General features: G+C 39.2%; 1 protein-coding gene across 7 annotated transcripts in view; it reads left to right on the forward strand.

Annotated features, from left to right (window-relative positions):
- Tenm3 (teneurin transmembrane protein 3) overlaps nucleotides 1-26,856 on the forward strand; it is a 1,762,555-nt gene that overhangs the window by 392,083 nt on the left and 1,343,616 nt on the right. The gene's annotated exons all lie outside the window — the stretch shown is intronic.

The raw sequence follows: 26,856 nt of genomic DNA on the forward strand, positions 1-26,856 counted from the left end.
TGTAATCATATTGGTGACTCCCCTAATTGTCAACAGATGTACTTTATCCAGTAACGGATGGAAGCAGATGCACAGACCCACAGCAAACACTGGGGTGAGCTCCGGTGGTCTAATTGACAAGAGGGAGGAGAAGATATGTTTGCAAAGGCACTTTTTAGAAATCTTTATTGTATTCAGGCTGTTTACATTGTATGGATTATTTGAATAATTGGAGAAATAGCTTTAGATATCATCCATGAAACAGAAATCCAAAAAAAATATCGTGAAATGAGACATCTTTTGATTCCTGTCCTGAGCTGTTTGTGAGCATTGAAGCAGATCACACCAGAACGGAACCCTTCGATGTCATTACTGAAAGCAAAGGCACAGTCTTTGTAAAAGCCTGTAGCAAGAACAAGACTTCATTATTTCAGTGTTTGCATTTTTATTTTCAGATTTTGAAATGGGTAGATTGAATTTAAATAAGAAATATGAGACCTTGGATGAATAATAGTTAATAATTTTAGTTGTTAGATACTTTTGAATAGTACTGTGAAGAGAAACTCATTTCACTCCCAGGACTGTATGTTGGGGTCCCCTGAACTACCTGTGGATGCAACAGGAGAGCAAACTCCCCCAGGATTTCATGTCACAAAGACAGCATTAGTTATTCTCAGTATATTATTTTATGTATTTAAGTATTTAAAGTACTTATATATTGTTAATGACATAGTCAATCTTTGTTACTTGGATTTCCTGAGCATATTAGCAGTACACACACACACACACATACACACATGCATACACATATATGCATAAACACACATACACACACATGAGTGCCTGCATGCACCATCCAAGGTGCTTATGTGGAGGAGGTCAGTTGTCTCTCTACCATGTGGGTCCAACAGATTGAACTCAGGTCTTCAGCTGCAGTGACATCATTGGCTCCACTACAACACTTCTTAATTTGTGTTTTCTTTCACAGGGTATCACTAGAAATAATAAAATCTAAGATTTATACAAATGTACACAAATGAATTTTATATGATTGATATTTTAAACAAGTTGCTTAGATATTTTCTCATCTTGAATCCTTCAAATAATTCTTTCATAAAATCCTCTTAAAATATACAAGCATACTGTCTCCCTTAGAGGAAATCTACATCCAATTTTATATTATTTTCATAATCTTGATAGATCATAATGTTTACCCTAAGCAATATGCATTAATGATAATCTGTTTGTTTACATTTGTATTTAGGACTTTACAATTTTTTGAATAAGTATTTATAGCATAATTCAAAAAACATTTCAGACAATTCTCATTTACCCTTTTCCTGATATTAATACCTTTCATCGCTTCTCTGTATTTTTACAATTAGTGTTCAAAATGTGTGAATTATTTCCAAGCATACTGCCTAGTTCATACGTATTTTCTACTGTTTAGAAGCCAAGCCTAATTCTGCTCCATGATCCCCTTATAGGACACTAGGTTATAGTACATTGTCATGGCTCTTTAGGTGCCTTTGGCTCTGGCAGTCAGTCTGACATCTGTTGTTTCTGATGACCTTCACAGTTTTGAAGAGCACTAGTCAGGTATTTTGTAAAATTTCCCTTAGTTTGTATTTGCCTGATGTTTTTCCATGATTAGACTGAGGTTATGAGATCTTTCAGGGAAGATCGTAGAGATAAAATGTCGTTCTCATCACACCGTATCAAGGGTATACACTATCAGCAAGACTTATCACCACTGAGCTTTACCTTGATCATTGAACTGGAAGTTGTGTTTGTTAGAGTTTTGACTGCAGGTAATTTTCTCTCAGCATTTTCTGCACTATTCTCTCTAAAAGAAAATCGTACTGCTCAGTCATGGACATGGGAGCTCCATTTCATACATCAAAGCAGAATGTTTACCTACATTATTTTTTATTATTTATAGGTCTTTTGTTCATTGTACCCAATCTGTTTAGTTATTCACGAATTTGTACAAAACTAACAGAGTACCTTGGGTGAAAAATCCAAGGCTACTATTTTGTTGATTTAATTATTCTAGCTTGAGATCTAGGTAGTTCTTCTAGTTGGATTTGTTGTGTCTGACAACAAATGTCTGACAAGACTACATTTATGGATGGGATTGTGACATTGTCTATCAGTTAAGTTTGAGACAGTAAGAACCTGGTTTTTTGTTTTGTTTTGTTTTGTTTTCAGCAAGGGTTTTAGGATTTAATTCTCCCAAAGAAGTGACTATTTATACAGCAAGGAAACTAAAATATGACGTGTAATTATGTAGCTCACTAGCTAATTGGCCTTGATTGCAAAACTTAAACCACATGAGACTCTGGTTTTTTTTGTTGTTGTTGTTGTTGTGTTAACATGAAGATAACATACTTTATTTAGAGCACATGTAATTGGCAATATTCAAACTTTTGGAACATAAAATGATACCTTCACATAACTTCTGAGATTTGTAAACATAAAAGGAAATCATATGTTCAAGTCATTTTTGTAGGACTGTTAATGCCCTTTACGTTAGAGCTGTTTTGTCTCTTAAAAAGGGACAAGGGAACCCTTACTCATTGACCTGACAACCCAAACACAAGTTAAAGAACATGGGAGAGACTAGGAAATCTACAATACCAAAACTTCCCGCTCCCATTAATATCTAAGTCAGGTGGTGACTGATTTTGATAATATCATCTTCACTATTATGCTTTATGAATTCTCCGACCCCCTTATTTATAAAAATAGTAATAAGAACTCATTCTGTAGTATTGAATCATGTGCTGAAAACAGACTGATACTAGTTTCCCTACAACCTTGAAATTTCTCATTTTTAAAATAAAAAAAAAGCAATAGAAACCATAACTTTAAATGCTGTGAAGTTCCTGATTGTTCAATTCAAGGGGCATAAGTGAGGTGATTTCCATACTTTATTTTTTTACTCAGTCTATTTGTAGTGATAACCAAAAAACAAAAAGAAAAGAAAAATATGTTGCATACTTTATAAAATGGGAGGGCAGATGTATTTTACAATGTGCATGGAATTATGGCATGACAATTAGGAGCCACAGGATAGTTTCTTTATTTTTAAATTTGTTACATTAATGAAGAAAGGAAAACAATATATATTCGACGTGACTTATTTTATGAAAAAAAATTACTGCCCACTACAAAAAGATAACCCCATGTACATATTGTAGAGCCATATTTTTTTCTTAGACAGAAATGGATTTAGAAAAATGAATAACAGTGGCTTAGGTGTCAAAATCTGGCATTATCTTACCAGGGCCAAAGAGTGTATAGACTCATTCTTGTCTTCTCCCCTTCTAGTATTTTTGGGCCATTAAAATGTTGAGTTTCATAGGATATAAAAATGAGAAATTGTTTGTTTAAAAGGTTATTTTTTTTCACTTTATGTGCGAGATTTTTGCAAGTATATGTGTGCATGGTGCCCACAGAGGAGCCCAGGAGATGGTTTTGGATGTCATGGAGCTGGAGTTACAGGCAGTTATGAGCTGCCAGCAAAAGATCTTTCCAGTTGATTGGCTCTCTCACCCTTGGAAATTGATTTTTTACAGCAACATAATTTGCATATGAATATTAAAACACCTTTCATTACAGGAAGCAGTACTAACTAATGATGAAAATAACTTAGGGAACATGATAGAAAGTATCCCATACAATCCACATTGCTCTTTTCACCCTTTTATGGATTAGTTGATTGACAAGAGATAAATATGCCTTCAAAACACTTGTCTCTTCTCTCACTTCCACTGAAACCCTTTAGGTCATACGATCATTGTGTCTATGATTCTCTCTTACATACCATAGTACTTAGTAATTAACATGTTGAATTTTACTACGGTCGTCTAAGTTGCAAGTTTTAGGTTTTATTAGGTTTCTTCATGTCTCATGGTAAAGTGCAGATTCGCTTCACTCTGGCTCCTGCTGGGCATGAGTCTGGCTCTTCCTCTGTTCTCATGATACATTTCTAGCAGGAATATTTAAAGTACAATACTTCCAACTATTCTCCCTTCCAATTAACCACCTAATTTTACATTTTAACCACAGCCAAAAGGCAGGGGTTCCACCACAGTGACCTCCTTTGGCTTCATGCCTTAGCATGTTTTCAGTTCACATCTGACTTCAAATTGCCTGAACCAGTGCTCTTTTATTTGAAATACTTTCCTGTTTTGTTTTCATGAATGTTCTCACTGTTTCTCTCTCTTCACTATTGAAGTCCCCTTAGATTCTGTAAAGGTTGTGTATGTGTATGTGGCTTGGTACAAGTTCTTTGGAGAGTGAGTTTGTGGATCTGCAAGTGAGTATGTATGTCCTTGTAACTGTGCATGTGTACATGGGCAGGTGAATGACCTGGTACTTTCTTGCTTTAAATTTTGTTTGTTTGGGAGGTGTGTGTGTGTGTGTGTGTGTGTGTGTGTGTGTGTGTGTGTGTGTGTGTGTGTTGGGATCTCTCTTACTGAGCTGCATATCATCAAGTAGGTAGTGGCCTCTGAACTCCAAGAATCTGCCTGTTTCCAACTCTCAAGAACTGGGATTACAGGAATGCACTATGACCATGCCTGTCTTCTGTGTGTTTGTTTGTTAATCTGCTAATATTTTAAAAAGTAAATTTTGACTGATTACTCTCCACAATGATGGTGGGTATTATTCCATCAGTTGAATGCCTTCACTGAAAATAGGGCTGATCTCTCCTGAGAGCGTTCTGCTATTAACAACTCCTCTCTCTAAGTGTGTTGGTCTTCCCTGAAGACTTTAAACTTTTCCCATGAAAACTACAATTCCAAAGTACACAGGCATGTACACACCAAGACTTGTATGCATGCCCTACCTCAATAATAAATGATTTGCTCTTCAATCAGTTATGACTCCTGGGTCTCTGTCATTGACTCCTTGATAGCTCATTGAAAATAAGGAAACTGCATGATACCAAGCTTTTCCAAAGACAAATATCCAGACCATAATTTTATTTTGAATTTAAAGTTAACATTCCTTAGCCTACCAACTGAGAGCACTATGTAGATATCCACTGGGAGAGTGAGGTCTGCATATGAAATTGAGGTTTTCCATCCCTTCCTCATCCTATCCCCAATCATAGAATAGTCTCTGTTAGGATAATCACTATCACCTATGCTGGGAAACTAAGAAATCGTTAATTTCTCTGAATACCTACCTTTCCCTGGTTCATATACACACCAACCATACTCTCTCCCCTGATGTAGAAAATCAGCCCACCCAATCCTATTGCACTATACAAAAATCTATTGTTCTCTCGCAACAGTCACTCTAGGGTCTTATTTCGGATTTTCATTGCACATAAATTCAATAAAAATCCAATATGTATCTTGTCTTATCATCAGATCTTATCTCCTTTGTTCACATGTACCTCAATGCTTAAATACTTCAAATTACTCACAATCTCCAGATTATGCTTCATTCTTTTAGAGAACCGTGATTTTACATCTAATCTGTATTGCTCCTAGAATTCACTTCTCCATGCCATCTCCGTTGTATTTGTTTATTTGTTTGTTTGCTTGTTTGTTTAATTTTATTAGTTCTTTGAGAATTTTTCCAGTGTATTTTGTTCTTACTCCCCTCTCCCTACTGGCGCAACTTTATGTTCTCTTTTAAAAGAATTTTTTCGACTTCAAGTGTAATTTGCTCAGCCCATATATTCCTAGATGCATGGCCTTCTAACTGGAGTGATTTCCCCATTCTTTACAATCCTACTAAAACAGCAACCCTTTCCATTCTTACTTAGATTGATGGCTCTGCATTAAATGCTGTTACCACATTCTCCTTCCTGCATCTAATGTTCCTATGATTTCTACTTAAAAACGTTGTGTGTCTGCATCTCTCTATTGCCTGGTAAGACTTTTAAGAGCAAATGAATCATTGTTCCCCCACTCTTCCAAGACAAGACAAGACAAGAATGATCAGCAAAGCAAAATATTTTAAGTAGATGATTTTAGGAATATAAAAATATAAATATGTAGAACAGAACTAATCTATAAGTCTTACATAATGTTTTCTGGACAGAATGAAATAATATTAGATGTTTTTAAAAGAAAAACTTTAAAAACATGGAAATTTCAATACAGCTTTCTGAATTTTGCATTTAAAAAGAATTCAAGATTGTAGCTATTTATAAAATAGAGGAAAAAGAAAAGCAAGCTGTGGATTGACCCTTTTGTGAACCAATAGCATATATGAGGATGCATGTAGCAATGTAGGAAATGCAAATCAAATTCATTTGTACAAGGGAAACAAATACAAACTTCTGTCATTGCCTTTGCTAGGGTTTCTATTGCTGCAAGGAAACACCATAACCAAAATGCAAGTTCCGGAGGAAGGGGTGTTTTTGGCTTACACTTCAGCATTGGTGTTTAGCACTGAAGGAAGTAAGGACAGGAACTCAAACAGGGCAAGAACCTAGAGGCAGGACCTGATACAGAGGCCATGGAGGGGAGCTGTTTACTGACTTGCTTGCTATGGCTTGCACAGCCTACCTTCTTATAAAACCTAGGGCCAACAGCCCAGGGATGGCACAACCTACCATGGACTGGGCCCTTTCCCACTGATCACTAAATGAGAACATGCCTTAGAGCTGGATCTCAAGGAGGCATTTCCTCAACTGAGACACCTTCTTCTGATGACTCTAAGTTGACACATAAAACCAGTCAGTGTAGCCATTTCTTCTTTAAATAATTCCCCACACTTGTTCTGTTATTTTTCAACTGAAGGTATTTGAACCAATCAGAGCTTTTAAAAGTAAACTCAAATTTTCTCCCTAAAATACTGGACAGAGAAATTGAATTATATCCTCAAGGATATTATTATCATTAGCTACGAGACTGTTCTCCTTTTAAACATGCCTTGCATGCCATAACTCGCTTTATTACAAATAGCTGAGACAGGAGAAAACACTGTTCTTTAAATTTAAATTAGAAACAAGCTTGTTTCACATGTCAATCCCAGCTTCTGTTCCCCCCCTCCTCCATTGCCCCCTACCAACCTCCATAGCCCCCCCACCCACACCCCACTCCTCTCTCCAGGGAGGTTAAGGCCCTTCATGGGGGATCTCCAAAGTCTGTCACATCATCCAGGGCAGGGCCTAGGCCTTCCCCCATATTTCTAGGCTGAGAGAGCATCCCTTCTTGTGGAGTGGGCTCCCAAAGTCCATTCGGGCATCAGGGTTAAATACTGATCAAGTACCCAAGGCCCCAAAGACTTCTGGGGCCTCCTCACTGACACCCATGTTCAGGGGGTCTGGATCAGTCCTATGCTGGTTTCCCAGCTATCAGTCTGGGGTCCATGAGCTCCCCCCTTGTTCAGGTCAGCTGTTTCTGTGGGTTTCACCGCCTGGTCTTGACCCCTATGCTCATCTCTCCTACCTCTCTGCAACTGGTTTCCAAGAGTTCAGTTCAGGAAAACACTGTTATTCACATCTTCAGGATAGACAAAGAAAGTTCAGAGTATCTAACATGGCTTCCTAATGTTCCAGCAGTTAATTAACCCAAACACAAACAGCTGGCCAAAGCTTAATTCACTATGACAATGAAGAGCTACCCAGCCACGTGAAGGATGTGAGATCCTGTCGTCAGTATCCTCCTTGACAAGTTTCTTGCGTTCATGTCTATCCTGGATTGTATTTGTTCATCAGCACAGGATTCTTGCCTCGTGTTAGGATGTGAATGGGCATCTAAATGAACCAACACTCCAGGCCTTGATCGCTTTTCTAGCCTAGTCCTCTGCATCAGTGCTGTGGCGTTTTGGTGACAGTTCAAATGCTTAGGTCAAGTTTGCATTCAAACTGTGCTTCTTGCAACTGGACCAACCTCTTTACCTTCCTGCCATTTTTCCAGGCTTCCTCTTCTGTTCTGACATCTCTATTCAGGGAGCTTCAATTTTAGGGTAAACTGGCTATGCATGGATTAGAGGATGCCTCAGGAACCACACAGATGTTTTCTTTGAAGCAGTATTTGAGGGCTAAAGCTCACCACTGTCTGTGACCATACTTTGTTCTGTCTGTCCTCTACAAACCTTCCCAGTAGTCATAGTTCAAGGTCTGTCCAGAACTTTTTCCTTATCCGTACAGACCATCTCTTTAATTTGCTTCAGCAAAAATGGGGAGTCTACATTTCTCTACTGTTGCAGCTATATGTTTAGGACAGTGTATTTGCTCAGACAACAAACATAAAACCAAACAATCAATAAATGAAAAAGCAACAGAGAGAGGAGGGGGGGGCTCAACAGCTCTTTTTCTCTTTCCATGGCTTCTTTTCAAATATACACTCCACATCAATTTCTTTCAGTCTGGTTTAAGCACTGTTTGTCCATTTTTCAGGCTTGAGCCCCTGTTACCCACTCAAGCCAAGACAGTAGACCTTGCATGCTTTTTGACTCAATTATCCAGGGGATTGGTAAGCCTGCTTGAGTTGGATCATGCAAACTGCCAATTCTTAGCTCACTCAGTGGCAAACTGTCAAGAATCTTTCTCCTTCCCATGGCCTTTAAATAGTAGTTAAAAAAATCTATCCAAATCTTATGTTTCTTTTAATGAGAATGTTTGCATAGCTACTTCCTTCTGATGCCATTTCTGGAGGTTCCCCAAACGTAGTTTTCTATTAATAAAAAAGTACAGTCCACTGAACGTATAGTAATTGTGACTCACAATCCTTTTGAAGAGAGGCAGTATGAAAAGCTATTTTACTTTAACTTCAAATGGCTCTGTTTCATGGGGCCATAGGTCAGGAAGTGAGGCTTGGTTAGCTCTCTGCGTTCAACTGCTTGTGCCTTAGAGTCCGGATGACTTCGGCCCTCAGTCTGCCCAAGCCACCTCCATTCATGTCCTTTCCACTCTTAAATCTCAGCCGCGTTCCTAATTCATTACAGTCTCAGAAATGTCCATCTGAACTCTGTAGTTTGCTAAGTTTATAAACTTGATAGGTATGAGGGACATCAGATTAAGGCCCACATTAATTGACCTAATTTTTTTTAATCCCTTCAGAGACATAGTAGTCACATATGGTGACATTCTGAGGTACTCCAGTTGAGACCTGCAACATACAAGTTTGGAATTGAAAACTCAGGCCATATTTGACATAGAGAGCAGTCTATATTATATCATACCACCACAGTGATAATATTGTTACCAGACAGCAGGGGCAATCATAAGTAGCATTTGGTTTAATTCTCAAGGACTGAGTTTAGATAAACCAGGTGTTGCCGCCTGTCTCCCTTAGGCCTCTGTACTCATATGGCAAGCTTAATTCCTATTCCTGACATTGTAATTCACACAGCTCGACTTTTCCTGTCTGAACTCTAGTATTTATTTAGATCCATACTTATCAGTTTGATGAAAATGCAGAGTCCACATTTTACCATATACATAAAAGTGAGAGGGTCAGGGCCTGGGTATTTTATTTTACAAGCTCTCTGAATATCCCCATGCACTGCTCCCATCTGAAGATAATCAAATCTACCACAGTATTTACAGATGCCTATCACATAGGTCTTAAAGATGAGAATAGTCAGTGGCTCTGTCTCCCCAGTGCTGGGATTAAAGGTGTGTACCACCACCGTAGGAGGATCTCTGTGATTTCGAGGCCAGCCTGCTCTGCAGAGTGAGTTCCAGGACAGCAAAAGCTGTTACACAGGGAAACCTTATCTCAAAAAGTAAACAAACAAACAAACAAAAAAGTCAGTGGCTTCAGGCAAAGTAAACAAGACACCCAGGGTCTCCATTCAGATGCCACAGAATCAGATTTCATGAATTTTGTTAGAAGACCAACTTGTAGCTTAAGTTATGTAAGAAATTCAGCATGAAGTTAATTCCCTATGGTGAGAGATAAGGTCAGGCCCCCAAGGTATTCACATTTATTCCAACAAGTTACATGCCATTAAAGTCCCTCCTCTGCCGAAAATTGACGTGCTAAAGTTATCTAGATAAATATTTTCAAAAAGAAATTTTTCTTAAAACCATTATCCTTAGAACCTAGAGAGTCACACTTCTTTGTCTTTATTTTCTACATCTTGAATTTAAATGAACATTGTGGAGCTTTCTAAGTAAGTATGACACTGATGAAATCAGATTATTGTTCTATAACAAGTCATGAGAATGCAATAATGACAATGACTGAATGGCTACCGTAAAATGTTAGCATTTTTTCCTTCAGCGGGATTGACCTTGTGGCAAAGGATGCTGCCATAGTCTTATTACCGTGAGTTATGGCTGTGATACCATTAACGTTTATGTACAAAGGTACGTGTTTAAAGCCAGTGACTGTGGCACGTGCATACAATTGTGGTTTAATGTGCATTATGGAGATCCAATAATTACTACTGAATTAGACTCATAAATTTGAAGAGATAGAAGAGGACTACAGAATGAGACTACTTCATGTTTTAAAAAAGGAGTCTCATGTACTTTTTGATTAATTTATCCCTGACAACCAAATTTAGTACAGGGTCACACATACGCAGCTTCCATTGACACCCACAGACTTTGTGCATGAGTAACTGAGGTTTGAATTAAACCTTAAGGAAATAACTAAAGATTTTTGGTGAGATATACTTGTGTGATTAAATAAAATCATTTTTATGGGCTTTGTTTTCTTGTTTTCAGACCGTTCCTTATGAAGATAAATAGCCTACGCACTCTGAGGTTAATATTGCTTTTAAGCTATTTGTCTCCATTTGGGAACTAAATGCAAAGAAAAATGAGTGTTTTAAGTCTCAAGAAACTTCCTTTAGTTAAATGTTCCCTAAATTCAGACTCTAGCACACTTTGCCAATTTCAGGGGAACAGGTATTACACACCCCAGAATATTTTGGAAAAGAGTCATAAAATCCCTGTAGTAAGATTATTGCCAGTTTGCCTTATTTCTCATAAATTATTGTGCTACCTGCTTACAGCTGCCAAAATAACAGGGATATGACTCGACTTGGAAAAAAAAAAAAAAACGAGTTGATGAATATTCCTGGAGGGAAAAAGTACAATCTGATATCCAGCCTTATTTGAAACATTGAAACAAATTAAAAAGCACTAATTGAACTGCCATTAGGTGACTATTTAAATTTGATATGTGACAGCAATACAGTTCTCACCTTGGAGGAGAGGAACTCTAGGAATCTGGGCAGCATGTGTTAGGTTCTGCTGGCATATTGTGTTTGTAATCCTAACTGATTCTTATTGTTTCCCAATACGCAGGGAAAGAACTCCAAATACAGCAAGTTTAACAGGCTTCTAACATTAGATGCAAACATATCAAGTATGGGATTTCATATAGGGCATTTTGTAAGACAGTTTGGTTTTGTTGTTTCTTTGCTACCCGGCTCCTTTCTCCTGGATCCCTTCCTTCCTTCTGTGTCCTCCATCCCCAGCAGCATTTTTCTACTTCAATGTCACATGTATCCCTTTTCCTTCCTGTCCTCGGCACATCGTATGTCTTTCTGGTAGTCTCCTATCTCTGGTTGCCACTCATATATCTAGAATCGTGGTTCTCAACCTTCCTGATACTGTGCCCCTTTAACATAGTTTTTTCATGTTGTGGTGATCCTCAACCATAAAGTTATTTTATTGCTTCGCCATGACTGTGATTTTGCTACTGTTATGATTAATAATATGAATACCTGTGTTTTAGGATGGTCTTAGGTGACCCCTGTGAAGAATTGTTCAACCCCAGCGTTGTTCAACTCACAGGTTGAGAACAGCTGATCTAGACTATCTGTGTACACATAAAAATTGTGTATGAGAGATTTAGAAGAATCTTAAAATATTTTAGGTAATTAATTGGGTAGGTATTTCCTTTTTAAGAATAGCATCATTTAGCCAGGCCTTGGTGGTGCATGCCTTTAATCCCAGCACTCAGGAGACAAAGGCAGGTGGATCTCTGTGAGTTCCAGACCAGCCTGGTCTACAAAGAGCTAGCTCCAGGACAGCCTCCAAAGCCACAGGGAAGCCCTGTCTCAAAAAACAAAACAAAACAAAACAAAACAAAACATCATTTTTGGTATTTAAATATGTTTCCAGTCACATAAGAGGTATCTCCTTAAATGTATTACAGATTTACTACTGTATTAAAGAGTCCTTTAGAAACTATAACGATTGAAACTCAGATTCAAAAATCCGCAAAACATGCCCAAAAGAGTGTTGGTAAAAGGGGATTTATACTCAACCCTTCAGGCAACAGAGTGAAGCTGGGAGCAAGAGAGGTGACCCTCCCCAGGAGTATCACAACAACTGCTTATCCCTGATCAAACAGTCAACCTTGAAAATATACATAAAACTAACATTATACAGGCTCTACAGGACATATTTAGGTAAAACTATGCATATGCAAATACATGTATGCATGAGATAGCAATTAATAAAAAAGAAGCAAGCACATGAAAGAAAATGGGGGTGTACAGGGGAGAGTTTGTAAGGAGAAAAGGGAAGGAGTGAATAAATTGCACTTAATTAAATGTAATTAAATTACAATTTCAGAAACAATAAAAAAGAATGTACTAATTTAAAGAGGAACTTCAAGAAATCTGTTAGTAACTTTATTAAGCTATACTGAAGCCGATTTCCTTGTGCCAGCTTGAATCTGTATCAGTGTCTGGAGAAAAACATGTGCCTCTTGTGTATTGTTATTGGTAGTGCACTGTCCTAAACAGCACTTTGTATTTCAATAGCTTCAGTGAATAGAGAGGGAATTCCCTGGGACCTAGTGTTCCTCCATGTTGGAAGGTGCTTCCTCATTGCTGGGTTTCTGGAGACAGAGATGTAGGAAAAATAGGGAGAAGCGTAACCCTTTCTTTCCTCCATGAAACCTGCAGCAATCAGATTATTAGCATCCAAAGGGCCTCCAAATTATCATCACTTAAATTTTTTTTTTTACTTTATTAAAATTTAATTTAGAAACAAGGTTGCTTCACATGTCAGTCCCAGCTCCCTCTTCTTTCCCTCCTCCCAACATCCCCCCCCCAGTCCCCCACCCAATCCCCACCCAGTTCCCCAGGGAGGGTGAGGCCCTCCATGGGGGATCTCCAGAGTCTGTCATTTCATTCAGGGCAGGGCCTAAGCCCTCCCCAAAAGTCCAGGCTGAGAGAGTATCTCTCATTGTGGGATGGGCACCCAAAGTCCATTTTTATGTCAGGGATAAATACTGATCTGTAACCCAAGGCCCCATAGATTGCCTAGGCCTCCTCACTGACACTTTGTCATTTCAAACCATTGCATTTTCAGAAATAAAAATTTCAACTTGGCTAAAAAAAAAAAAAAGTCAGTGAATTTTTAAATGTCTTTATTGAGGAGGTCTGCCATATCTACAAACTTTTCTTTCTCACTGAGGCAGAAGGCAATTTTCAAAGATGATTTAGCTACTTATTTACATCCACACAGACAACTGGGGTTGATTCACATGCTTGTCATAAATTCTATTCACAGTCAATATTCATACTCTGAGAATTTTCAAGGAATAAAAATAATCACAGAAAGTGTAGGTCCTATACCAAGTAATGTATTCTCTTTTTAATAAGTTCTAATTTGTGTGTTAGGATAAAAGTCCAAAGGTTTTATGTATTATTGATAATAGAACTGTTTTAAAAGTATTTACCATTCAAAGACTATTGTATAGAGAGAGCATTTGTATAACACACACACACACACACGCACAAAAGGCATTGTGTTTATCATGACAAGACACTGATTCAAACTGTTTCCAAGCTATTACAGAGATCTATGTCTGTTGTCAGAGAGTGTTAAATGTTTGACATATTTATTATTTACTTTCCCAGTCAATACTACTAGGGGCATTTTTATTATGAAATATGCAGGATTATTTCACAACGAATTGTACTAACAGTCTGTGATAAGCTACATACTCCCTTTTCCCCACATTCTGTGTGTCTCCTTGCTATACCTCACCAGCTTTGCTTCTTTGTATTTTCAAAGTGATACAGGCTTAGTCATGACAATTCTACATTATGCAATTATTGCAGGTAAGGCCAGATTAGAAGCAAGGAGCCCCTTTCTGGGTTTCTCAAAGAAATGCAAGTTAGCCTTGAATATAAGCAAGGAACCTCTTCTTCCATTTGTAAGCATCTTTTTAAAAAGGAAGTCTTTAGGTATCCATTCAGGAATATTTATTGCTTCTCAGAAAGAAAGAGTACAAAGGGGGTGCTTAGATGCCTGAAGTTGCTGGCATAGGTTTGTGAATTCTCGCAATAAGGGCCTTAGCTCTTGAAGGTGTTTAAATACACCACTTTCTATCACTTATGGATTTTACCCTTGTGAATTATTTCACAGTGTTATGAACTTTAAAACATCATTTCCCCTCATTCATCTATATCACAACGTGGATTCCAGGCCTTTCTCCTTCCTCTATGTAGCCTCCAGTTTGATAGCACTTAGAATTTTATACATGAAATTTACTAGTGGTTAAATTTCTAGTATCGATTGGTCATTTGAAACTTCAATTCCATACCTTGATTCATCCCAAGTTCCCCTGTCTCTCCCTGGAAGTCCTGCCTATTGTCTCCTGCATAGCTCTTGTCTTTTCAGCTTTTTCTTAAACATGACATCTTCAAACAGTATAAAAAAATATCCTGTAACAGATATGTGGTCTGAAATTGAGATTGAAGCTTCAAATGACCAGTCAATATTGGTTTTAAGAAAATGACCAGGTAATTGCATGGGCGCTCCAATGCACCCATCTGTCCTGTAATAAGCATCCTGTTGGTGTTAGGTTGAATTCCCTGCTCATTGTAACTTCTTTCACAAGTCCTCTTCCTCTCTAGTATTTATACAGTCTTATAGTATCTTCCCTCACACACACACACACACACACACACACACACACACACACACAGAGAGAGAGATAGAGAGAGAGAGAGAAAGAGAGAGAGAGAGAGAGAGAGAGAGAGAGAGAGAGAGAGAGAGAGAGAGAGAAAGAGAGAGGTGCAGAGATGCTTCACTGTCTTCTGAGGGTAATAAAATGCTCCCTGAATCCCCAGGCACATGTTTGGCAGATCTATCTGTCCCATGCTGTTTCCAGGGGAATATGGGTGGTGCCATTTTTGTCCCGTGATTTACATTCTTTCCTGTTTGGTCAGGAAGCGGTGACTCTCAGTTCCCCCACCTAGTGTCTTTTGTGCTCCTTCCCCCTGCAGATGTCAAAGTGGTTTTCAAGCATTTTTAAAAACAGTCTCAGTGGTTCAAAAGAGGCCTCAGAGGGTAAAGGCACTTGGAACACACTTCAGTGTGTATAGGGAAAAGGGACCAATCAAAGAAACACACCCTGAGCAGAGCCAAAAAAAAAAAAAAAATACACTTTGGCCCTGCAACCAGAACCAAAGAAACATACTTTGTCCCTGGAATCAGAGTCAGTGAAAGAAATACATCCTGGCCCTAAAATTAGAGCCAAAAGGCTAAAAAGGACAAAAGAAAGAAACACTTTGGCCCTGAAACCAGAGTCAAATCTGACCCTATCCCTGTGCAAAAAAATTAACCAATCCTTGAGCAGGAGCTCCAGCCAATCTGAGCTCAGCATTGAAATCTGACCAATCCCCACTCTGGAAGCCCTATATAAACCCTGTGTCTGTTCAGCTTGTGGCTGTTCACTACCCGGCTGTCCTCTGCCACTCTGGCAGAGGGCAGCCACTGTCCTGGATTCTTCCCTCACAATAAACCTCTTCGATGAGCTTTAGATGAAGACCTTCTTTTGTGGCAGAGCAGAGACGACCCTGGACAGAGCAGATCAGAACGAGCAGGGCTGTAACATTTCTGCCTGGGAAACCTTCCCCTAGCAGAGCCGAGTTGTTTCACTGGGTTCTCTCCATTTTCCCGAGAGCAGAGCTGAACTGTAGCAACTTCTCACTGGAAGCCTTCTCCTGCCTCAGCAAAACTGCTACACTGGGCAAACATCCCTAGCTGGAAGACCCTCTCCTGCCAGAGTCGATACACTGGGGAAGCCTTTCCCTGAGGCAGGGCTGTAAGCAGCTAAGCTTACTACAACCTGTGGTAGTCATTGGTTCCCGAGCTCCAGGACTCCTTTCCATCTGAGCTGTGTAACAGTATTCTGTGACTCCCGATTGCCAGAATGCCTGTCCCATCCCAATCTGCCTGAAATGCCAACAGTGTGGAACTACAGATTGTACTCAGAGATTTTAGGATTTCCTGGAGGAAAGCAATAATATCTACACAAATGATGGAATAATAGAAAAACAACTCATTCTTCACATCTTATTTTCAATAATAATCACAGCTCATTATTAAACAGTTGGGTTATTTTTCTTCTGATTTTACCATAAATTTTCAGGAAAGTTAAAAAAAAAAAAAACGTAAGTCTACTGTGAACCTGCAAGTCCAAGGCTGAAGCTTGCCCACTGTTACCAGACCTTTGTATTAAACGGGCTGAAGAATGGAGTCATATGTGCATTTGTACACCCTATGAATTATGATTAAAGGGGAGAAGCAGGCTTAATGAAGAAAAACTGGAATTTGAGTTACAAGCCAAGGGGCGGTGCCTGAAACAGCTAGGAGCCAGAAGAGAAGGGAGGGTCTCCTTTGGAATAGAGAGCTGCGGCATCTGCCCTGCCACATGGAGAGAAGACAGTCCTGCTTCTTACAAGAACTTTTTGAAATTTTCATACATGTACTAAATGTATCTTGCTTATACCCATGCCTTCCTCCCTATGATAACCTCTCCTGCCAGCACTCCCACCAATCAGTATACCTTCCCTCCTACGCCCCACCCCCCTGCAAAGCTGCTGCTCCTTGGGTCCTGGAAGAAAATTTCCGCTTCATCTTTTAGGACTTTTTATAGTGCTGTCCAAATCCCTGTCCACCCCTTGGTCTAGGACCTGATGCCTCCACTTCCCTACCCTTCTCCTCCAGGGAGTGACCCAAAGGCTGCATACTATTGCCAGTTGATACACCATTCCTCTCTCAGACTTCCCCCAAATCCTTGCCTCACCAGGAGGGATCCTCCAGACACCCCTAGGGATCCCTGGTAGCAATCTGTGCCCCCTCCTCCCGTTAATTTAGAAATCCCCCGATGTCCCTGGAAAATGGGTGCACTATATCATTTTGTCTGTTCCTTTTCCATTCATACTGCTCAAAGCCTTTTGACTTATTTTTTAAGCTATTGGAGGGAAAAAGTAGTCTAAGATCTTTCTAGGGGATAGTTTAGTGATAACAACACAAAATAAAGTTTCCCCTTCTCTATCTGGTTTTCATCTACTTTGATTTACCTTAAAAAATAACGAAGATCATCTATTTAATTCTAGTACATGAACATTGTACTTGACTTTTCTGTATGAATTAGGTATGTGTGCATATTTTAAAGGAATGAAACAACTTTCATCATTCACTTGATTAACATAACTATGTTCCCTTTTAGCTTAAATCTCTTCCTGTTATTCTTTCATCTTTCTTCTTAATTTATCACTTTTTCTAATTAATGAAATGTGTTTTCTTAATTTTTTTATTTTTGTTCATATGATAGAGACTATCTCATTTTTTTTCTAAGTCTGTGGAGATCTGTTTAACCAGTCTTTGGTTACACTTGATTTACATAGGGGCTACAACTTATTCAAATACAATCTTAGGTTGTTCTTTGTACTAGCCCATCCTGTTAATTTGTGCTTTAGTAATCTTTGCCCCTTAAGGCTAACATACATGTTATAGTGGATCAATAGAAATACAGAAAACCCTTCAATAAAATGACTTGATGTGTTCTACATGAAATATGATCGTAGATTCACAAAACAGTGTATTTGCATGGTAAACATTTGAAACCATGTGGCCTAGATCTCTCATGTTTAGATAATGTAAGATACAGCAGGAATTCAATGATTCATATGGGGATTATACATAGTAGTAGTACTAAGCATCCAAAAAGGTGGTGCAAATTCAGGCTTAATATTTTTCCAACTCTCTAGGCATCCTAAACACATTGTTATTCATTAAAATGTTAATTTATAAGATGGTTGAATCAATGGCAAGGACAGATGATGACTTAATAAAGAGGAAGTATCTATTCACAAAAGAACAAGACATGTGGTAACTGAATCATGTCCCCTTACTGGATTAGGAGCAGTGGACTTATATGTCTATAATTGTGGGTGTTGGGATTCAAATGGTTTTAACAAGTCTGAACAGCTCAATAGGTCAGGATAAGAGGTACATAGCTCACTGTACTTCACTAGCCTCAATGGCACAGAGAGCTGCCCTTAACTGTTCTAAACAGGATCCTCCTTGGTGGCCCACTTACATCTGCCCTGGCCTAGATGCAATGTTAATAGTAGGTGAGCATGAAATGTTTTCTAAAGGCTGAAGGGGGCTGTACTACTGGGCTCAGCAAGGAAGTCATTTCTGTTTTCATATATGCTCCTGATCAATGCATCAAAACAGAAAACTTGATGTAGAACAATTTTCTGATCTTTGTGAAAACATAGGCATTTACTGGCTGGCTGTTTGAGGTGCACTCCAACCTTTGAAACTACAGTATGAATACAGACAGGCAAAAAAAAAAAAAAAAAAAAAAAGAGAGAGAAAGCTTGCCTTTCTCAGTGATGGATGACAAAGGATTCCAGGAAGTTTATTCAGTTCTGTTAAAAATGATCACTGAACTACTAGCTTGCTCAGACTCCCATGGAGACCTGAGGTTTTGGTCATCCATTCATTCTGCCTCTCTTATCTGTACCTTTGGAGAGGAGAGCTCACAGGCTTGGGGCTTCTCTATTTACTATTTTTATTTTTATTTAGCTCAACACTTCAAGAGCTTAACATGAATACAAGGGCAGAAAAGGTTGTCAAAAATGATTCAACTCAAGTGAAATGGTTAATATAGCTGTTATGTCAAATAGTGCTTTGATCAAATTGTAGTAGCAAAGTTTCTGGAAGATAATTGCAATCCGGAACATAATACATATTTGTGTTTATAATAACAGAACAGCAATTTTTAATCAGTTCAGGTTCATTCAAATGTGATTAGAATTGATAAAATAAAGGCTGTTTATAAAGTATTCATATTGTATTAAAAGTGTATTAGCTTTGACTGGACACGTAATACAGGGAAAGTGAAAGCAGAATACAGCTGTGTTCTGTTGTGTTTTAATACTTTCATTGATATTTGATTTTTTAAAGTGATCTTATTTAGGGCATGTCATGTAAGGAATCTGTTGTTGCTGACCCTTCCTTGGTAGAAGTCGACCATAGAAATACACGAAGATGCTTATTGCATTACTAATTACATGAAGTTGGCACAGCGTGTATCACAACACGAGTAAAAAAAAATTCAATACTATTGATCACAATTACAAAACAGTATGCAATGACAACAAGCAACGGCATCTAGTGATTTCCTCTTATTAATCTACTCATTCTTTCCAATAAGTGCTTTAGACGGGCTCTATTATTTCCCTATGGCACAAATTAGATTCTAGAAGTAGTTAGCAAGGTGAGGACTTTGAGGTCAAACCATTTACCTCTACCTCTATAGAAAGCAAGGGAATAATAGCCATGAGATTCAATGTATTCAGCATGGATGATACTCATATTGCTCCAAATTGTTTGTTGGTCTCCTAGACTCTTTAAAAAACAAAGCTGGACTGGAAAACCAAGAGACAGCTCACCAGACCTCCTGGAAGCTCAAGGACTCTACTCAGACAGATAGGGAGTCAGCATGGGACTTCTGCATGTGGGTAACCATTGTGTAGCTTAGTTTGCTTGTAGGAACCCTGGCAGTGGTACCAGGACATGTTCCTGATGCATGAGCTGGCTTTTTGGAGCCTATTTCCCATGGTGGGATGCCTCACTCAACCTTGATGCAGTGGGGAAAGTTTGGTCCTGCCTCAACTTGATATGCCATAATTGTTGACACTCATGGGAGGCCTTAGCTGTTCTGAGGAGTGGATGGAGGGAGGAGGTAGGAAGGTGGGTGGATGGGACAGGAGAAGAAACTGTGGTTGGTATATAAAATAAATAAAAATTCAATTAAAAATCAAAGCCTGCATTGTTTAGTATATAACTTGAAAAGATAGCCAGGCATTGGTGGCCCATTCATTTAATCCCAGTACTCAGGAGGTAGAGGCAGGAAGGGTCTCTGTGGGTTCAAGGCCAACCTGGTCTATAGAGTGAGTTCCAGGACAGGTTCCAAAGCTACAGAGAAACCCTGTCTCAGAAAAAAGAAAGAAACAACAACAGAAGAGAATATTTCCTTAGATATTTATTTCCTTCCATTTCCCTCCCCTTCTTTCCTCCATTTCCTCTTTGTTATTTTTTAGTGTGTGGCATCAGGGTATTACTCTGTAGCCCAGGATGGCCTGGAATTTGTGATTCCCTGACTTTGCCTCCCAAGTGGCTGGGGTTACAGGTGCCTCCTAGCCTTTGTAAGTATTTCACACAAAGACCAAGAAGGATGCTGCAACAAATGCATAAACTCCATGGTATTAAGCAAGGAAATGAATTGCTTTGTATTTCTGTAGATTAGGATGATGAACTTGAAAGCATGTTTCTTCTGACTCCTATAGGCAGCATCTCCTGCCTGAAGATGCCTCTTTCACATCGCTACTTCTATTGTGGCATGATGTTCTCCTTGAGTCCTGAGTCCAAATCTCTTTTCGCTACTGACTTTATAACCTACCCTTGCCGGATAGTGGTGGCACCTGCCTCTAAACTCAGCACTTGGGAGGCAGAGGCAGGTAGATATCTGTGAGTTTGAGGCCAGCCTGGTCTACAGACCTAGCTCTAGGATGACAAGGACTACAGAAAGAAACCCTGTCTTGGTAAGAAAACATACCCTTAATTAGAACTATCTCTTACCGACAAACTCAAATCAGCAGAACCTTATCTCTTTTCTTTTCTTTTTTTTATTTAGGTTAGAAACAATCTTGTTTCACATGTCAATCCCAGCTCCCTCTCCCTCCCCTCATCCCCCTCCCTCCCCACCAGGTCCCCCAGTCCCCCACCCAATCTCCAGTCCGATCCCCAAGGAGGGTGAGGCACTTCATGGTGGATCTCCAATAACTGTCATTTCACCCAGGGGAGGACACTCTCACCAGCAGTGTAGGAGTGTTCCACTTTCTCCACATCCTCTCCAGCATAAACTGTCATTGGACTTTTTGATTTTAGCCATTCTGACAGGAGACAGATGGTATCTCAGAGTTGTTTTGATTTGCATTTCCCTCATGGCTAGGGATGTTAAGCACTTTCTCAAGTGTCTCGCAGCCATTTTAGTCTCCTCTATTGAGAATTCTCTATTTAGCTCAGTATCCCATTTTTTGTTTTGTTTTGTTTTTTATATTTTATTTTCCAGTTTAAATTTAGATAAGAAACAAGATTGCTTCACAAGTCAGTTCCAGGTCCCCCTCCCATTCCCTCCCCTCCTCCGGTGCCCTCCCCCCACCCCCCCCTGTTATCCCCTCATTCCCCCAGGGAGGGTGAGGCCCTCCATGCGGGTGTCCATAGTCTGTCATTTCATATAGGGCAGGGCCTAGACCCTTCCCCAAGAGTTCAGGGTGAGAGTGGACCTCACATTGTTCTATGGGAGTCCAAAGTCCGTGTGTATACTTGGGATGGGTACTGATCTGCTGCCCAAGGCTCAATAGATTCTCTCGGCCTCCTCACTGACACCCAGATTCACGGGGTCTTGATCAGTCCCGTGCTGGATTCCCAGGCTGATGCCTGGGATTCAAGAGTTAACCTTTGTCTGGTCAGCTGTTTCTGGGGGTTAAACCAGCCCAGTCTTAATCCCTTTGATCATCAGTCCTCCCTCTCTGTTACTGGCTTTCTTGAGTTCAGCTCAGTACTTAACCAAGGGAGTCTGCCTCTTCTTCGATCAGCCACTAAATGAAGTTTCTGTTTCCCAGACTCTCTGGCCATAGGATTGTAGGCTGGCACTCCCCAGATCTATGTCTAAAATCCATATATGAGAGAGTACATGCCATGTTTCTCTTTTTGTGATTGGGTTACCTCACTCAGGATGGTTTCTTCTAGTGTCATCCATTTGCCTGCGAATCTCATGATTCCATTATTTTTTTCTGCTGAATAGTACTCCATTGTGTAGATGTACCACATTTTCTCTATCCACTCTTCGGGTAAGGGACATCTAGGTCCAAAACGCCAAAGGATCCAATCAAAAAATGGGATACTGTATCCGGAGTAGCTGTTCCGGATACAGTATCCCATTTTTTGATTGGATCCTTTGGCGTTTTGGAGACTTGCTTCTTGAGTTGAGTTCATTATAAATTTTAGAAATTAGCCCTCTGTCAGATGTGGGGTTAGTGACTATCTTTTCCCAATCTATGGGGTGCCTTTTTGTCTTGCTGACTGTGTCCTTTGCCTTACAGAAGCTTCTCAGTTTCAGGAGGTCCCATTTATTAATTGTCGATCTTAGTGTCTGTGCTACTGGTGTTATGTTCAGGAAGCAGTCTCCTATACCAATTCATTCAAGGGTACCTGCCTTCAACTTTCTCTTCTAACAGGTTCAGTGTGGCTGGATTTATGTTGAGGTCTTTGATACAATTGGGCTTAAGTTTTGTGCGTGGTGATAGAAATGATTTATCTGCATTCTTCTACATGCCAGCATCCAGTTATGCCAGCGCCATTTGTTGAAGATGCTTTCTTTTTTCCATTGTATGTTTTCAGCTTCTTTGTCAAAAATCAGAGGTTCATACATGTATGGGTTAATATCAAGGTATTCAGTTCGATTCCATTGGTCTACCTGTCTATTTTTGTGCCAATACCAAGCTGTTTTCAGGACTACAGTTCTATAATAGAGCTTGAAGTCAGGGATGGCAATGCCTCCAGATGTTGCTTTGTTGAATAAGGCTGTTTTGGCTATCCTGGGTCTTTTGTTTTTCCATACAAAGTTGATTATTATTCTTTCAAGGTCTGTGAAGAATTGTGCTGGAATTTTAATGGGGATTGTGTTAAATCTGTATATTGTTTTCGGTAAGATTGCCATTTTTACTACATTGATCCTTCCTATCAAAGAGCATGGGAGATCTTTCCAACTTCTGGTGTCTTCTTTGATTTCTTTCTTTAAACACTCAAAGTTCTGGTGATACAGGTCTTTCACTTGTTTGGTTAGCGCTACCCCAAGGTATTTTACATTGTTTGTGGCTATTGTAAAGGGCAATGTTTCTCTGATTTCTTTCTCAGCCATTTAATCGTCTGTATATAGAAGGGCTACTGATTTTCTTGAGTTGATCTTGTATCCTGCCACTTTGCTGAAAGTATTCATCAGCTGTACGAGTTCCCTGGTGGAGTTTTTCAGGTCATTTATGTATACTATCATATCATCTATAAACAGTGAAAGTTTGACCTCTTCCTTTCCATTTTTTATCCCCTTGATCTCCTTTTGTTGTCATATTGCTGTAGCTAGAACTTCAAGTACAATATTGAAGAGGTATGGAGAGAGTGGACAGCCTTGTCTTATTCCTGATCTTAGAAGAATTGTGTTGAGTTTCTGTCCATTTACTTTGAAGTTGGCTGTTGGTTTGCTGTATATAGCTTTTATTATGTTGAGGTAAGTTCCTGTTATCCCAGATCTCTCTAAGACCTTTATCATGAAGGGTTGTTGGATTTTGCCAAAGGCTTTTTCAGTATCCAGTAAGATGATCGTGTGATTTTTGTTTCTCAGTATATTTATATGGTGGATTACATTGATGTATTTTGTATGTTGGACCAACCCTGCATGCCTGGGATGAAGCCTACTTGATCACATTGGATGAGTCTTCTGATGTGTTCTTGGATCCGGTTTGCCAGTATTTTATCAATGTTCATGAGGGATATTGGTCTGAAGTTCTCTTTCTTAATTGTGTCTTTGTGTGGCTTGGGTATCAAGGTTATTGAAGCCTCATAGAAAGAGTTTGGGAAAGACCCTTCTGCTTCTATTACATGGAATACTTTGAGAAGAATTAGTATAAGCTGTTCTTTGAATTTCTGGTGGAATTCTGCACTGAGGCCATCTGGCCCTGGGCTTTTTTTTGGTTGGTAGACTTTTGATAACTGCTTCTATTTCCTTAGAGGTTATAGGTCTATTTAAATTGCTTATCTGTTCGTGATTTAATTTTGGCAAGTGATATCTATTCAGAAAATTGTCCATTTCCTTTAGATTTTCAAATTGTGTGTGAGTACAGGTTTTCACAGTATGACCTGATGATTCTCAGGATTTGCTCAGTGTCAGTTGTTATGTTCCTCTTTTTGTTTCTGATTTTGTTAATTTGCATGTTCATGCTGTCTTTTGGTAAGTTAGGATAAAGGTTTGTCTATCTTGTTGATTTTCTCAAAGAACCATCTTGTCTTTACATTGATTTTTTTTGCATTGTTTTCCTAGTCCCTGCTTTATTGATTTCAGCCCTCAATTTGGTTATTCCTGGCATCTACTCCTGGGTGAATTTGCTTCTTTGTGTTCTAGAGCTTTCAATTGTGCTGTTAATTCTCTAGTGTAACTATCCTTCAGTTTCTTCATGTGGGTACTTAGTGCTATGAACTTCCCTCATAGCAGTGTTTTCAAAGTATCCCATAAGTTTGGGTATGTTGTGTCTTCATTCTCATTGAATTCTAGGAAGTCTTTAATTTCTTTTTTTATTACTTCTTTGATCCAGGAATGGTGCAATTGTGCATTATTCAACTTCCATGATTTTGTAGGGATTCTGCAATTTGTGTTGTTCTTGAATTCTAATTTTAATGCATGGTATTCTGATAAGTTACATGGAGCCATTCCACTTTTTTTTTGTTACTGTTGAGATTTGATATGTTGAGAAGGTTCCATGTGGCACTGAGAAGAAGGTATATTCTTTTTTATTTGAATGGAATGTTCTATAGATGTCTGTTAATCCAAATTGGGTCATAACTTCTATTAGCCACTTAGCTTCTTTGTTAAGTTTCTGTCTGGTAGTCCTGTCTAGAGGTGAGATTGGGGTGTTGAAGTTTCCCACTATAAGTGTGTGGGGCTTTATATGTGATTTGAGTTTTAGTAATGTTTCTTTTTATGAACGTGGGTACCTTTGAATTTGGGGCATAAATGGTCAAAATTGATACTTCATCTTGGTGGATCTCTCCTGTGATGAGTATGAGGTGCCCTCCTTCATCTCTTTTGATTGATTTTATTTTCTTGGGTCCATTTGATTGGAAAATCTTTTCCCAACCCTTAACTCTGAAGTAATGTCTGTCTTTGAGGCTGAGGTGTCTTTCTTGTATTCAGCAGAAGGATGGGTTCTGTCTTCGAATCCATTCTGTTAGCCTGTGTCTCTTTTTTGGCAAGTCAAGACCATTAATATTGAGGGATATTAATGACCATTGATTGCTCATTCTTGTTTGTTTTGGAATAGTTTATGGTGGTGGAAATATATGTGGATTTCCACCTCTTTTCTTTTGGCTTTTGGTTAAGTGGGATTATCTATTGTTCATGTTTCTGGTTGTTAACTCCCTTGAGTTGGGGTTTTCCTTCCAGAACTTTCTGTAGGGCTGGGTTAGTGGATATGTATTGTTTAAATCTGGTTTTGTCATGGAATATCTTGTTTTCTCCAACTATAGTGATTGAAAGTTTTGCTGGGTATAGCATTCCGGGCTGGCATCCGTGGTCTCTTAGTTTTGGTAGGATATCTATCCACAACCTTCTGGCTTTCAGAGTTTACATGGAGAAGTCAGGTGTGATTCTGATAGGTTTGCCTTTGTATGTTATTTGGCCTTTTTCCTTTGCTGCTCTTAATATTCTTTCTTAATTCTGTATGTTCGGGGTTTATACTATTATGTGGCAAGGGGATTTCCTTTTGTGGTCCACTCTATTTGTTGTTCTGTAGGCTTCTTGTACTTTCATTGTCATGTCTTTCTTTAAGTTAGGAAAGTTTTCTTCTATGATTTTGTTAAATGTGTTTTCTACCCCTTTGAGGTGGATTTCTTCACCTTCTTCTATACCTATTATTCTTAGGTTTGGTCTTTTCATGGTGTCCCATATTTCCTGGATATTTTGTGTTAGGGATTTGTTGGACTTAAGATTTTCTTTGGTCAATGAATCTATTTCCCGTAGTGTATCTTCAACACCTAAATTTCTGTCTTCCATCTCTTGTATTCTGTTGGCTATGCTTGTATCTGTAGTACTTGACCATTTGCCCAGCATTCCTTCAGATTGTGTTTTTTTTATTGTCTCTATTTAAGCTTTCAACTCTTGTAGTGGGGCCTCTATCAGTTTCATGAAGTTGCTTTTAAGGTCTTTCTCATCTGCTTCTTCTGTACAGGTCTTGTGGGTGTAGATTCTCTAGTTTCTGGTGGTGTCATATTGGTTTCTCTGTTGGTGGATGTGTTTTTGTATTGTCTCCTTCCCATCATTTCTTCTTGTGGAGTCTCTTCCTCCCCTCATGGGTATGTGACCCCTTTACAGTGGGTGGGAGTAGGTCCAGTACCCTGGTGGCTTTCCTGTTGCTTGGATGGAGGCCGTCCTTGTATCGGACCTTAGTAAACTCTGGGTAGGCTGGACCCTCGCCTCACCTGTCCTATGGGTGGAGACTGGGACTTGCAAGCTGGCAGTCTCTGGGCAGGCTGAATCCTGTCAGTCGATGTGGAATCCAGATCCGCTGTGTTCAGTCCTCAGGTCTCCAGTGTCTCTCCACAGCATTATTTCTAAATGAGTTTCATTCATAGTTTCAGTGATAACCTGAGACTTCTTAGTATCTATAAACATAACATGGGTACATGGTTTAGGAGTCAGAACTGAGTAAGCAAATATGAAAGTATTCCATAGCATCCCCAAGGTTACTCCATAGACCTCCAACTAGAACATAGCCTATCTTAACAGATGTCACCCACAAACACCAAGATATGGTGACATCTTCAGAGTTCCCCAACTAGTAACTTGC

The sequence above is a fragment of the Mesocricetus auratus genome, unplaced genomic scaffold, assembly GCF_017639785.1.
Source record: "Mesocricetus auratus isolate SY011 unplaced genomic scaffold, BCM_Maur_2.0 Super-Scaffold_100026, whole genome shotgun sequence".
Classification (NCBI taxonomy): Eukaryota; Metazoa; Chordata; class Mammalia; order Rodentia; family Cricetidae; genus Mesocricetus; species Mesocricetus auratus.